This window comes from Triticum urartu, chromosome 2 (assembly GCF_003073215.2).
Source record: "Triticum urartu cultivar G1812 chromosome 2, Tu2.1, whole genome shotgun sequence".
Taxonomy (NCBI): Eukaryota; Viridiplantae; Streptophyta; class Magnoliopsida; order Poales; family Poaceae; genus Triticum; species Triticum urartu.
This window is the reverse complement of record NC_053023.1, coordinates 462,464,288-462,476,331: the sequence shown is the minus strand read 5'-3', so window position 1 is coordinate 462,476,331 and position 12,044 is coordinate 462,464,288.

Sequence of the window (12,044 nt, the reverse complement as noted above, 5' to 3'; positions counted from 1 at the left end):
TCTGCGAAACATAAAACATGCAACAGACAGGAACTGGCACTGGGCACTGGATCAATATGTTAGTCCCAAAAATAATACAAAAAGTTGCTAGAAGTATATGAAAGTTGTAGAATATTGGCATGGAACAATCAAAAATTATAGATACGATGGAGACGTATCACGGCCGTCCAGGGAGAGGCGCGCTAAGAGGGGGAGTCCTACTCCCACTAGGAGTAGGACTCCTCCTTTTCCTAGGAGGAGTAGGAGAGGGGGAAGGAAAGGGAGAGGAGGAGAAGGAAAGAGGGGGCCGGCCCCCTTGCCCTAAACCAATTTGGTTTGGGCCTTGGGGGGCGCGCCCCACACTCCCCTTGCTGCCCTCCATTTCCACTAAGGCCCATGTAGGCCCATTAAGCCCCTCGGGGGGTTCCAGTAACCCCCCGGTACTCCGGTATATGTCCGAAACCTTCCGGAACCTTTCCGGTGTCCGAACATACTCGTCCAATATATCGTTCTTTATGTCTCGACCATTTAGAGACTCCTCGTCATGTCTGTGATCATATCCGGGACTACGAACTACCTTCGGTACATCAAAACAAAAAAACTCATAATACTGATCGTCGCCGAACTTTAAGCGTGCGGACCCTACGGGTTCTAGAACTATGTAGACATGACAGAGACACGTCTCCGGTCAATAACCAATAGCGGAACCTGGATGCTCATATTGGCTCCCACATATTCTATGAAGATCTTTATTGGTCAAACCGCATAACAACATACATTGTTCCCTTTGTCATCGGTATGTTACTTGCCCGAGATTCGATCGTCGGTATCTCAATACCTAGTTCAATCTCGTTACCGGCAAGTCTCTTTACTCATTCCGTAATACATCATCCCGCAACTAACTCATTAGTTACAATGCTTGCAAGGCTTATAGTGATGTGCATTACCGAGTGGGCCCCGAGATACCTTACCGACAATCGGAGTGACAAATCTTGATCTCGAAATACGCCAACTCAACAAGTACCTTCGGAGACACCTGTAGAGCACCTTTATAATCACCCAGTTACGTTGTGACGTTTGGTAGCACACAAAGTGTTCCTCCGATAAACGGGAGTTGCATAATCTCATAGTCATAGGAACATGTATAAGTCATGAAGAAAGCAATAACAACATACTAAACGATCAAGTGCTAAGCTAACGGAATGGGTCAAGTCAATCACATCATTCTCCTAATGATGTGATCGCGTTAATCAAATGACAACTCATGTCTATGGCTAGGAAACATAACCATATTTGATCAACGAGCTAGTCAAGTAGAGGCATACTAGTGACACTCTGTTTGTCTATGTATTCACACATGTATCATGTTTCCGGTTAATACAATTCTAGCATGAATAATAAACATTTATCATGATATAAGGAAATAAATAATAACTTTATTATTGCCTCTAGGGCATATTTCCTTCATCCACCTGTTTCAACTAAAATATTTTCAGTGATTCCAAATGGCTTTCAAAAATGTACATCATTTTTGGAAAATGTTGGAAACAGTAACCAGAGGTGATGCACATTTTCCCTGACATTTTGGATTTCTGAATTAATTCATATGGTATTTGAATTGGGGCTAATAATTCACATAAAATATTTATTAGCTCCAATAATTTTGTTAATTGGTGAGGGGCTCTGGAATAATCCAAATAGTCCCTACAAAAATTATCAGAAGAAAATAAATTGATTAACTATTTTCACTAGATCAGAAACAAATTACAGAAAATACAAAACAGAAGAAAAAGGGAAAGGAAACTTACCTGGGCCTTACCTGGCGTCCCAGCAAGTTGGCCCAGCCGACTGGCCCCTGCGAGTCGTCCCTCTCCTCTCGCTAGGAGGACAGGGGCATGCGCCCAATGCATGCTGCACACGCGCCCATGCCACCTCCTGCCTACTAGTTTGCGTGGCACCGCGGATAGACCCGGGGGAGCCGTCCCGATCGAGCCGACCGGCTCACCTCTCTCCCCCTCGTCTCCCTCGCCCTCTCCCATGATGGCCGAGCACCATCCTCGCTATTGTTTGCCGTAGTCGTAGTCGTCGCCAGAGCCACCCTCTTGCCCCTTAGTCATGCCCAGGAGCTCCGCCTTGACACCCTCGTCCTCTCCGCTGACGCACGTGACATCGGAAGCCCTGTATCATCGTCCTCGTCCTCGTCTTCATCGTCGGCCGCCCAGGATTGCCGTCAACGCCCCATCGCCATTCGTCCTTCCGCGAGCCCGCCGAGCATGTAGGCCGATCTGCTGTGAGCCCCGCCGTTGTTTCCCCTAGTCCCCTACCCTTTTGAGCCCTCTAGCCCTCCTACCGCTCGAGCCGAGCTTCGGCCACTACCGCGAGCTCCACTCCAGCGAGCTCCAACCGTCCTGCGTCCTCCCACCTACCCCCTAGATGTGGACGAGCCCGGGCTACGCCCCGGTGCTCTCAGCCGCCGCCCCCATCGCCTGTAGCGCGGACACCGCCATGACCAGAGGTCGCCAGCGACGAGCCCTGCCGCCTGAGCCCTGCCATGCGGGCTCAACCTGCCAGGTGATTAGCTTAAGGCTAATCACTAGTTAACTAAACCCCTGACACGGACAGATGGGCCCCGTCGCCCCAAATCTTTAGTTAGGCTAAGATAACCCCCTGTTAACCCTATGCCACTGACGTGTTGACCGCACACGCTAGGTTTGACTCCAGTCAGCGTTGTTGACTTGCTGATGCAATAAGTGATTTTATGGATTTAAATAATTTAGGAAATTCCAGAAATGTTATAAACTTAAAAAAATCACAGTAAATCAACCATAGCTCAGATTGAAATAATTTATATATGAAAAATCATTAGAAAAATTCAATCTATCCATCTATACCAGTTTCATGCATGACAAATGATACGTCTCCGTCGTATCTATAATTTTTGATTGTTCCATGCCAATATTCTACAACTTTCATATACTTTTGGCAACTTTTTATACTATTTTTGGGACTAACATATTGAGCCAGTGCCCAGTGCCAGTTCCTGTTTGTTGCATGTTTCTTGTTTCGCAGAAAACCCATACCAAACGGAGTCCAAACGGAATGAAAACTGACGGAGATTTATTTTGGAATATTTATGAATTTTGGGAAGTGGAATCATCACGAGACGGTGACCGAGGGGGGCACGAGGTAGGGGGGCGTGCCCCAGGGTGTCAGGCGCGCCCGTGACCCCCGTGGCCATCCCGTAAGGCGGTTGGATCCCTTCTTTCGCTGCAGAAAAGCTAATATCCGGATAGAGATCGTGTTAAAATTTCAGCCCAATCGGAGTTACGGATCTCTGGGAATATAAAAAACGGTGAAAGGGAAGAATCTGAGAACGCAGAAACAGAGAGAGACAGATCCAATCTCGGAGGGGCTCTCGCCCCTCCCGTGCCATGGAGGCCATGGACCAGAGGGGAAACCCTTCTCCCATCTAGGGAGAATGTCAAGGAAGAAGAAGAAGGAGGGGGGCTCTCTCCCCCTCGCTTCCGGTGGCACTGGAGTGTCACCGGGGGCCATCATCATCACCGCGATCCACACCAACACCTCCGCTATCTTCACCAACATCTCCATCACCTTCCCCTCTCTATCTACAGCGGTCCACTCTCCCGCAACCCGCTGTACCCTCTACTTGAACATGGTGCTTTATGCTTCATATTATTATCCAATGTTGTGTTGCCATCCTATGATGTCTGAGTAGATTTTCGTTGTCCTATCGATGGGTGATGAATTGCTATGATTGATTTAATTTGCTTGTGGTTATGTTGCTGTCCTTTGGTGCCCATCATATGATTGTGCGCGTCGATCACACCCTAGGGTTAGTTGTATGTTGATAGGACTATGTATTGGAGGGCAAGAGTGACAGAAGCTTCAACCTAGCATAGAAATTGATGCATACGGGATTGAAGGGGGACCAATATATCTTAATGCTATGGTTGGGTTTTACCTTAATGAACATTAGTAGTTGCGGTTGCTTGCTAATAGTTCCAATCATAAGTGCATAGAATTCCAAGTCAGGGATGACATGCTAGCAGTGGCCTCTCCCACATAATACTTGATCTCGGTCTAGTAAAGTAGTCAATTGCTTAGGGACAATTTCGCAACTCCTACCACCACTTTTCCACACTCGCTATATTTACTTTATTGTTTCTTTATCTAAACAGCCCCTACTTTTTATTTATGTACTCTTTATTATCTTGCAAACCTATCCAACAACACCTACAAAGTACTTCTAGTTTCATACTTGTTCTAGGTAAAGCAAACGTCAAGCGTGCGTAGAGTTGTATCGGTGGTCGATAGAACTTGAGGGAATATTTGTTCTACCTTTAGCTCCTCGTTGGGTTCGACACTCTTACTTATCGAAAACTATTGCGATCCCCTATACTTGTGGGTTATCAAGACCTTTTTCTGGCGACGTTGCCGGGGAGCAATAGCATGGGGTGAATATTCTCGTGTGTGCTTGTTTGCTTTATCACTAAGTAATTTGTATTTGCTGTTCTTAGTTGTTTTCTATCTTTATTTATGGGTAGGAAACACAAAATACCAAAAAAAATTAGTTATACCTACTGAACCAATGGTTGAAGAACCACTCAAAATCTATCACATTGCTGAAGCTTATTACTTGGATCATCTTCGATCCCTATGTGCTCGTGCTGAAACCCCAACTAGCTTAGTTGAGGGCAAATCCTTAGATGAGCATGCTTGTTATGTGCGACACCGTATATCTGGAAAAGGGAAACTATTATGGGGTCAAATTCAACATTTGCAATGCTATGCTTGGAATTTATGTGAAATATATGATTTTACTTGTTCTGAAAACCCTAAGAAACACCTTCCCTACCAATGTGAGTTTATTGATAATGGAATCTTATCTTCATATGCTAAGGGTGTTTATAATTACTATGATGTTCAACAAATTGAAGAATTTGTTGCTTTTAAGGGTGCTTTTGAAATTGCTTTTTTGATTGAAAAGTATGATGCTACTCTTTACAAATCTGAAAATTTTGCTATATTTAAATATTTCTATGATAATTATGCTTCTAATGCCTATGTTGAACTATATATTGAGGAATACTCCGCTGTCCAAGAAGAGATTAATATTTTGCAGGAGTCTATGGAAGAAGAAATTGATGAAACTGTGAGCTCATTGGATGAAAAAGATGAGGAGGAGAGTGAAGAACAAAGGGAGGAAGAGCGGATTGATCACCCGTGCCCACCTTCTAATGAGAGTAACTCTTCAATGCATACATTGTTTAATTTCCCTTCGTGCTTACCGAAGGATGGTTGCTATGATGACTGTTATAATCCCGTTGATTCTTTTGAAATATCCCTTTTTGATGATGCTTGCTATGCTTGTGGCCAAGATGCCAATATGAATTATGCTTATGGAGATGAACTTGCTATAGTTCCTTATGTTAAACATGAAATTGTTGCTATTGCACCCATGCATGATAGTCCTATTATCTTTTTGAATTCTCCCGACTACACTATATCGGAGAAGTTTGCACTTATTAAGGATTATATTGATGGGTTGCCTTTTACCGTTGCACATGATGATTTTGATGAATATAATATGCATGTGCTTGCTGCTCCTAATTGCAATTATTATGAGAGAGGAACTATATCTCCACCTCTCTATGTTTCCAATATGATAAAATTGCAAGAAACTATTTATACTATGCATTGGCCTTTACTATGTGTGCATGAATTGTCCTTTTATGACATGCCGATGCATAGGAAGAGAGTTAGACTTCGTTGTTACATGATATATGTTACTTTGTGCTCACTACTAAATGCTAAATCATTGTTAATTAAAATTGGCTTTGATATACCTTGGGATCCGGGTGGATCCATTACTTGAGCACTATAAGCCTAGCTTAATGGCTTTAAAGAAAGCGCTGCCAGGGAGACAACCCGGAAGTTTTAGGGAGTCATTTATTTCTGTTGAGTGCTTTCATACAGTTTAAAAACAACAAAAATAAAGAGGGGAACCCAAAACTTTTTCAAAAAGGAAAGTGAAAGTGAGAAAGACAAGCATTGTTGAAGTGGGAGAGCTCCTTGAACTTTGTTCATGCTCACTGAAACTTTGTGAATCTTGATTACAGAAACTTTTCAACAAAAATAATTATTCCCTTGTACAATTCCGTTGTATTATAAAAATAATGTGCCAATGTTTGCCTTTAGGATGTTTACATTTGCTTGATGGTTTGTACGGTGCAGGACAGAAACTTTGGCTGTAGTGCGCGATTTTAAATTTTTAGTTGGAATGTCAAATGGTTCTGATTATTTTTGCACTGTCTTCCTATACAAATTTTTTATTTTTCCTAATTTTGGTAGAAGTTTTCAAGTATCAGAAGTATGGTGAATGTTCAGATTATTACAGACTGTTCTGTTTTAGACAGATTCTGTTTTTGATGCATAGTTTGCTTGTTTTGATGAAACTATCAATTTATATCAGTGGATTAAGCCATGAAAAAGTTATATTACAGTAGACACAATTAAAAAACAAAATATGAATTGGTTTTCAACAGTACTTATAGTGGTGATTTGGTTTATTATACTAACGGATCGCCAGGGTTTTCCCAGTCACGACGTTGTAAAACGACGGCCAGTGAATTGTAATACGACTCACTATAGGGCGAATTCGAGCTCGGTACCCGGGGATCCTCTAGAGTCGACCTGCAGGCATGCAAGCTTGGGGATGCCCGAGGCACCCCAAGTAAATATTCAAGGAGGCTCAAGCGTCTAAGCTTGGGGATGCTGGGGAGGCATCCCCTCTTTCTTCAACAAGTATCAATATGTTTTCGGATTCGTTTCGTTCATGCGATATGTGCAATCTTGGAGCATCTTTTGCATTTAGGTTTTTACTTTTCTTTTATGCACCATGCTGGTATGAGATGGTCCTTGGTTGATTTATAGAATGCTCTTTACACTTCACTTATATCTTTTGAGTATGGCTTTATAGAATGCTTCATGTGCTTCACTTATATCATTTGAAGTTTGGATTGCCTGTTTCTCTTCACTTAGACAACCGCCATTTGTAGAATGCTCTTTTGCTTCACTTATATTTGTTAGAGCATGGGCATATCTTTTGTAGAAAGAATTAAACTCTCTTGCTTCACTTATATCTATTTAGAGAGATGACAGGAATTGGTCATTCACATGGTTAGTCATAAAATCCTACATAAAACTTGTAGATCACTGAATATGATATGTTTGATTCCTTGCAATAGTTTTGCGATATAAAGATGGTGATATTAGAGTCATGCTAGTGAGTAGTTGTGGATTGTAGAAATACTTGTGTTGAAGTTTGTGATTCCCGTAGCATGCACGTATGGTGAACCGTTATGTGATTAAGTCGGAGCATGATTTATTTATTGATTGTCTTCCTTATGAGTGGCGGTCGGGGACGAGCATGGTCTTTTCCTACCAATCTATACCCCTAGGAGCATGCGTGTAGTACTTTGTTTCGATGACTAATAAATTTTTGCAATAAGTATGTGAGTTCTTTATGACTAATGTTGAGTCCATGGATTATACGCACTCTCACCCTTCCACCATTGCTAGCCTCTCTAGTACCGCGCAACTTTCGCCGGTACCATAAACCCACCATATACCTTCCTCAAAACAGCCACCATACCTACCTATTATGGCATTTCCATAGCCATTCCGAGATATATTGCCATGCAACTTCCATCATCATCATATACATGACTTGAGCATTCATTGTCATATTGCTTTGCATGATCGTAAGATAGCTATCATGATGTTTTCATGGCTTGTCCGTTTTTTGATGTCATTGCTACGCTAGATCATTGCACATCCCGGTACACCGCCGGAAGCATTCATATAGAGTCATATCTTTGTTCTAGTATCGAGTTGTAATATTGAGTTGTAAGTAAATAAAAGTATGATGATCATCATTATTAAAGCATTGCCCCAGTGAGGAAAGGATGATGGAGACTATGATTCCCCCACAAGTCGGGATGAGACTCCGGACAAAAAAAAGAGAAGGCCCAAAAAAAGAGAAAAAAGAAAAGAAAACAAAAAAATAAGAGAAAAAGAGAAAAGGGGCAGTGCTACTATCCTTTTTTCCACACTTGGGCTTCAAAGTAGCACCATGTTCTTCATATAGAGAGTCTCTTGAGTTATCACTTTCATATACTAGTGGGAATTTTCATTATAGAACTTGGCTTGTATATTCCGATGATGGGCTTCCTCAAATACCCGAGGTCTTCATGAGCAAGCAAGTTGGATGCACACCCACTTAGTTTCAGTTAGAGCTTTCATACACTTATAGATCTAGTGCATCCGTTGCATGGCAATCCCTACTCACTCACATCGATATCTATTAATGGGCATCTCCATAGCCCGTTGATACGCCTAGTTGATGTGAGACTATCTTCTCCTTTTTGTCTCCTCCACCATCATATTCTATTCCACCTATAGTGCTATGTCCATGGCTCACGCTCATGTATTGCGTGAAAGTTGAAAAGGTTTGAGAACGTCAAAAGTATGAAACAATTGCTTGGCTTGTCATTGGGGTTGTGCATGATTTGAATATTTTGTGTGGTGAAGATGGAGCATAGCCAGACTATATGATTTTGTAGGGATAACTTTCTTTGTCCATGTTATTTTGAAAAGACATGATTGCTTTATTAGTGGGATTGAAGTATTATTGTTTTTATGTCAAATGATAGATTATTGCTTTGAATCACTCGTGTCTTAATATTCATGCCGTGATTAGACATATGATCAAGATTATGCTAGGTAGCATTCCACATCAAAAATTATCTTTTTTTATCATTTACCTACTCGAGGACGAGCAGGAATTAAGCTTGGGGATGCTGATACGTCTCCGTCGTATCTACAATTTTTTATTGTTCCATGCCAATATTCTACAACTTTCATATACTTTTGGCAACTTTTTATACTATCTTTGGGACTAACATATTGATCCAGTGCCCAATGCCAGTTCCTGTTTGTTGCATGTTTTTTGTTACGCAGAAAACCCATACCAAACGGAGTCCAAACGGAATAAAAACTAACGGAGATTTATTTTGGAATATTTATGAATTTTGGGAAGTGTAATCATCGCGAGACGGTGCCCGAGGGGGGCACGAGGTAGGGGGGCGCGCCCCAGGGTGTCAGGCGTGCCCCTGACCCTCGTGGCCACCCCGTATGGCGGTTGGAGCCCTTCTTTCGCCGCAAGAAAGCTAATATCCGGATAGAGATCGTGTTAAAATTTCAGCCCAATCAGAGTTACGGATCTCCGGGAATATAAAAAACGGTGAAATGGAAGAATCTGAGAACGCAGAAATAGTGAGAGACAGAGAGACAGATCCAATCTCGGAGGGGCTCTCGCCCCTCCTGTCGTGGTTTTGTCACGGCAGATGTCCTATTGAAAGGACTTAGTCGTGGAGCCATCGCTACGGGTTAGCTTGAAGGGGTTAAAGCGGACACAAGAACGCAAGAGAGTTTATACTAGTTCGGCCCCTTCAATGAAGGTAAAGCCTACCTCTGGTTGTGATGGAATTGATGGGTGTTTCGATGACTAGGGAGCAAATAAGCTTCTCCGATGTCTCGAATTGTTGTCCGTTGTCCCTAAACCGCCGCCGGGTCGTCCCCTTATATACATGGGTGACGCCTGCCGGTTCAGAGAGTCCCAACACCGGTTCATACTCGTATCCGGGTTGGTCTCTCCTTGTTCCTAACTTATATTACAAGTATATACACAAAGCTGATGTATGGCTACAGGTTGTAAACCGACTACGGGCCCTGGGCCTTTATCTGGCTCTTTGGGCTTTAACACCTTTAAAATACTGATGGCGTTAATCCGGCCCAGGTAGGCCGGTTTATGCCCAGTAGTAATATCCCCAACATTAGGCCCCAGATTGATTTGAATAGGTTCATGTCAATCCTTAGCAAAAATCTTCGTCTTCAACATCTTCTTGTAGTTGTTGAACCGCCGTGACGTCATCTTCTCTGTTTGCTGTAAACCGGCGTGACATCATCTGTCATAAAGAAAACATCCATGCTATCTTCTTGTTTAATAGATTCGCAATGACCGAGGTGACCGCCCTACTTCCAAAATCTGCGGTCCCTTGATTCCCGCGCCTGACACATGTCCTTTGCCTTATAAACAGGCCCGAAGGGTCATTTCTTTTCTTCCCTTCGTGCCCTTCCTCTTCGTCTTCCTCGCGTCGCCAGTCTCAGAGCTCCGCCGCCGCCGTCGTCTTCTGCATCACCCTTGGCCGCTGCATCAACTTGAACGCGCCAGAAAGCTGCGGCGACCTTCCGCGTTTTCCTCAGCTCTGGTAGGTCTTCTGTTCTTCTCAACATAGATCTGATCTAGGGCTTCGTGTTCTTGCAGTGTTCATCACTTGTTCATACTCATGTACTATCTCCTGGATGCACAGGCGAACCCTTGCTTTGTGTAGCGGTAACTTTTAGTATCCGCCGTTAGTTTCCTGCCCAAAACCGTAGATCTCATATATACTTCTGCCCATTGATTCAATACTGTTCTGCTTTGATCTTCGACTATTTTTCTTATTTTCTGAACTTGCTTCAGATCCAACGCCGTAACAAGACCTTGTGAAATCTGTTTCTGCATACTTTAACCATCCGCAATCTCAATTGCTTCAATGTTTAGATCAGGCGGTTTAACATGATAGAAAATTTTCCAAACCGGTACATGCCATTAGTCCCCTTGTTGAACCGCCATATGTTGTTGCCTCATAAAACTCCGGTTTAGATAGATCTGCTTCCGGTTTAACGTTGCACATATCAATATACCTTGTAGATTTCATCATGGCCAAGCAAGTGTACGCGTGCAACTGGGTCCCTTCTCGCGTCACAGAGGATCAACTGGACGATTTAGTCCTGATTGGCGCCTTGGGCAGCAAAGACACCATCCATTGGAGGGCCCCTGGCAAAGAATGCCCCCCCCACACCTCGGGAAGGAGAGGTTGTTGTCTTCGTAGACCACTTAGCCCGGGGTTTTAAACCGCCCGGTTCTAAATTTTACCGGGATGTTCTAGCTGATTTCCAACTCCATCCGCAAGACACTAGCCCCAACTCTGTTACAAATATGTGCCACTTCCAAGTGCTCTGTGAGGTGTTCTTTCAAGAGGAGCCCACGGTGGAATTATTCAGAGATCTTTTCCATCTAAACCGCCGTACTGAGTTTACTGATGGCTCTAATACGGAGTTGGGTGGCATGGCGATTCAAAAAAGGAAAGAGGTCACATACCCTCACGCCAAGCTGCACAGTCACCCCAAGGAGTGGAATCAGACATGGTTCTACTGCAAAGATACCTCCCCTGCTGGTGAGAATCCCTTGCCTGGTTTTCATCCGGAGTGGCTCAGCAATACCCATCCTTTTCCTCAACGATTGACTGCCCAGGAGAGAAGCAAATATGCTCCCCAGCTGTCAAAACTCAGAGCCTTTATGGCCAACGGTTTAACAGGGGTTGACCTTGCTCGCTGTTGGATATCATGGAGCATACTGCCCCTTAATCAGCGCTCCGGTTTGATGTGCGAATATACTGATAGTGTGGATGACCCACTGCGACATTCAAGACTCCAGCTGTCCGGTGAAGAAATCACGGAGGCTGTGCGTAAGATACTGAATGAACCGGAGCACATCTGCGCTAGAACCGGCCTGCTTCCCTTCTGTGCCACCAATAAACCACCAGTTGTAAGACTTTGATTTTTCTCTTTGCTTAATCTGTTATCGATATGTCTGGGCATTGTTTCTAATATCAGTGTCTGCATAATCAGGGTGATGACCTGTTTTGGAGCAAAAAGCTGCTGCAGGAGAAACCAGAGAAAACAGATAAACCGGAAAGGGCAACCCGGCAAAAAACTAAAGCTGTGAAGAAGACTACTCACTGGAAAAGAACCACTGCATCTTCTAATCCGGCCCCTGATGACGAGGTGGATAATCCGGACTTTGAGGTAGAGCTTGACTCACTTGGTTTATTTTTCATGCATCTTATTGATGATGATATTTGTCAGGATGATGCCGA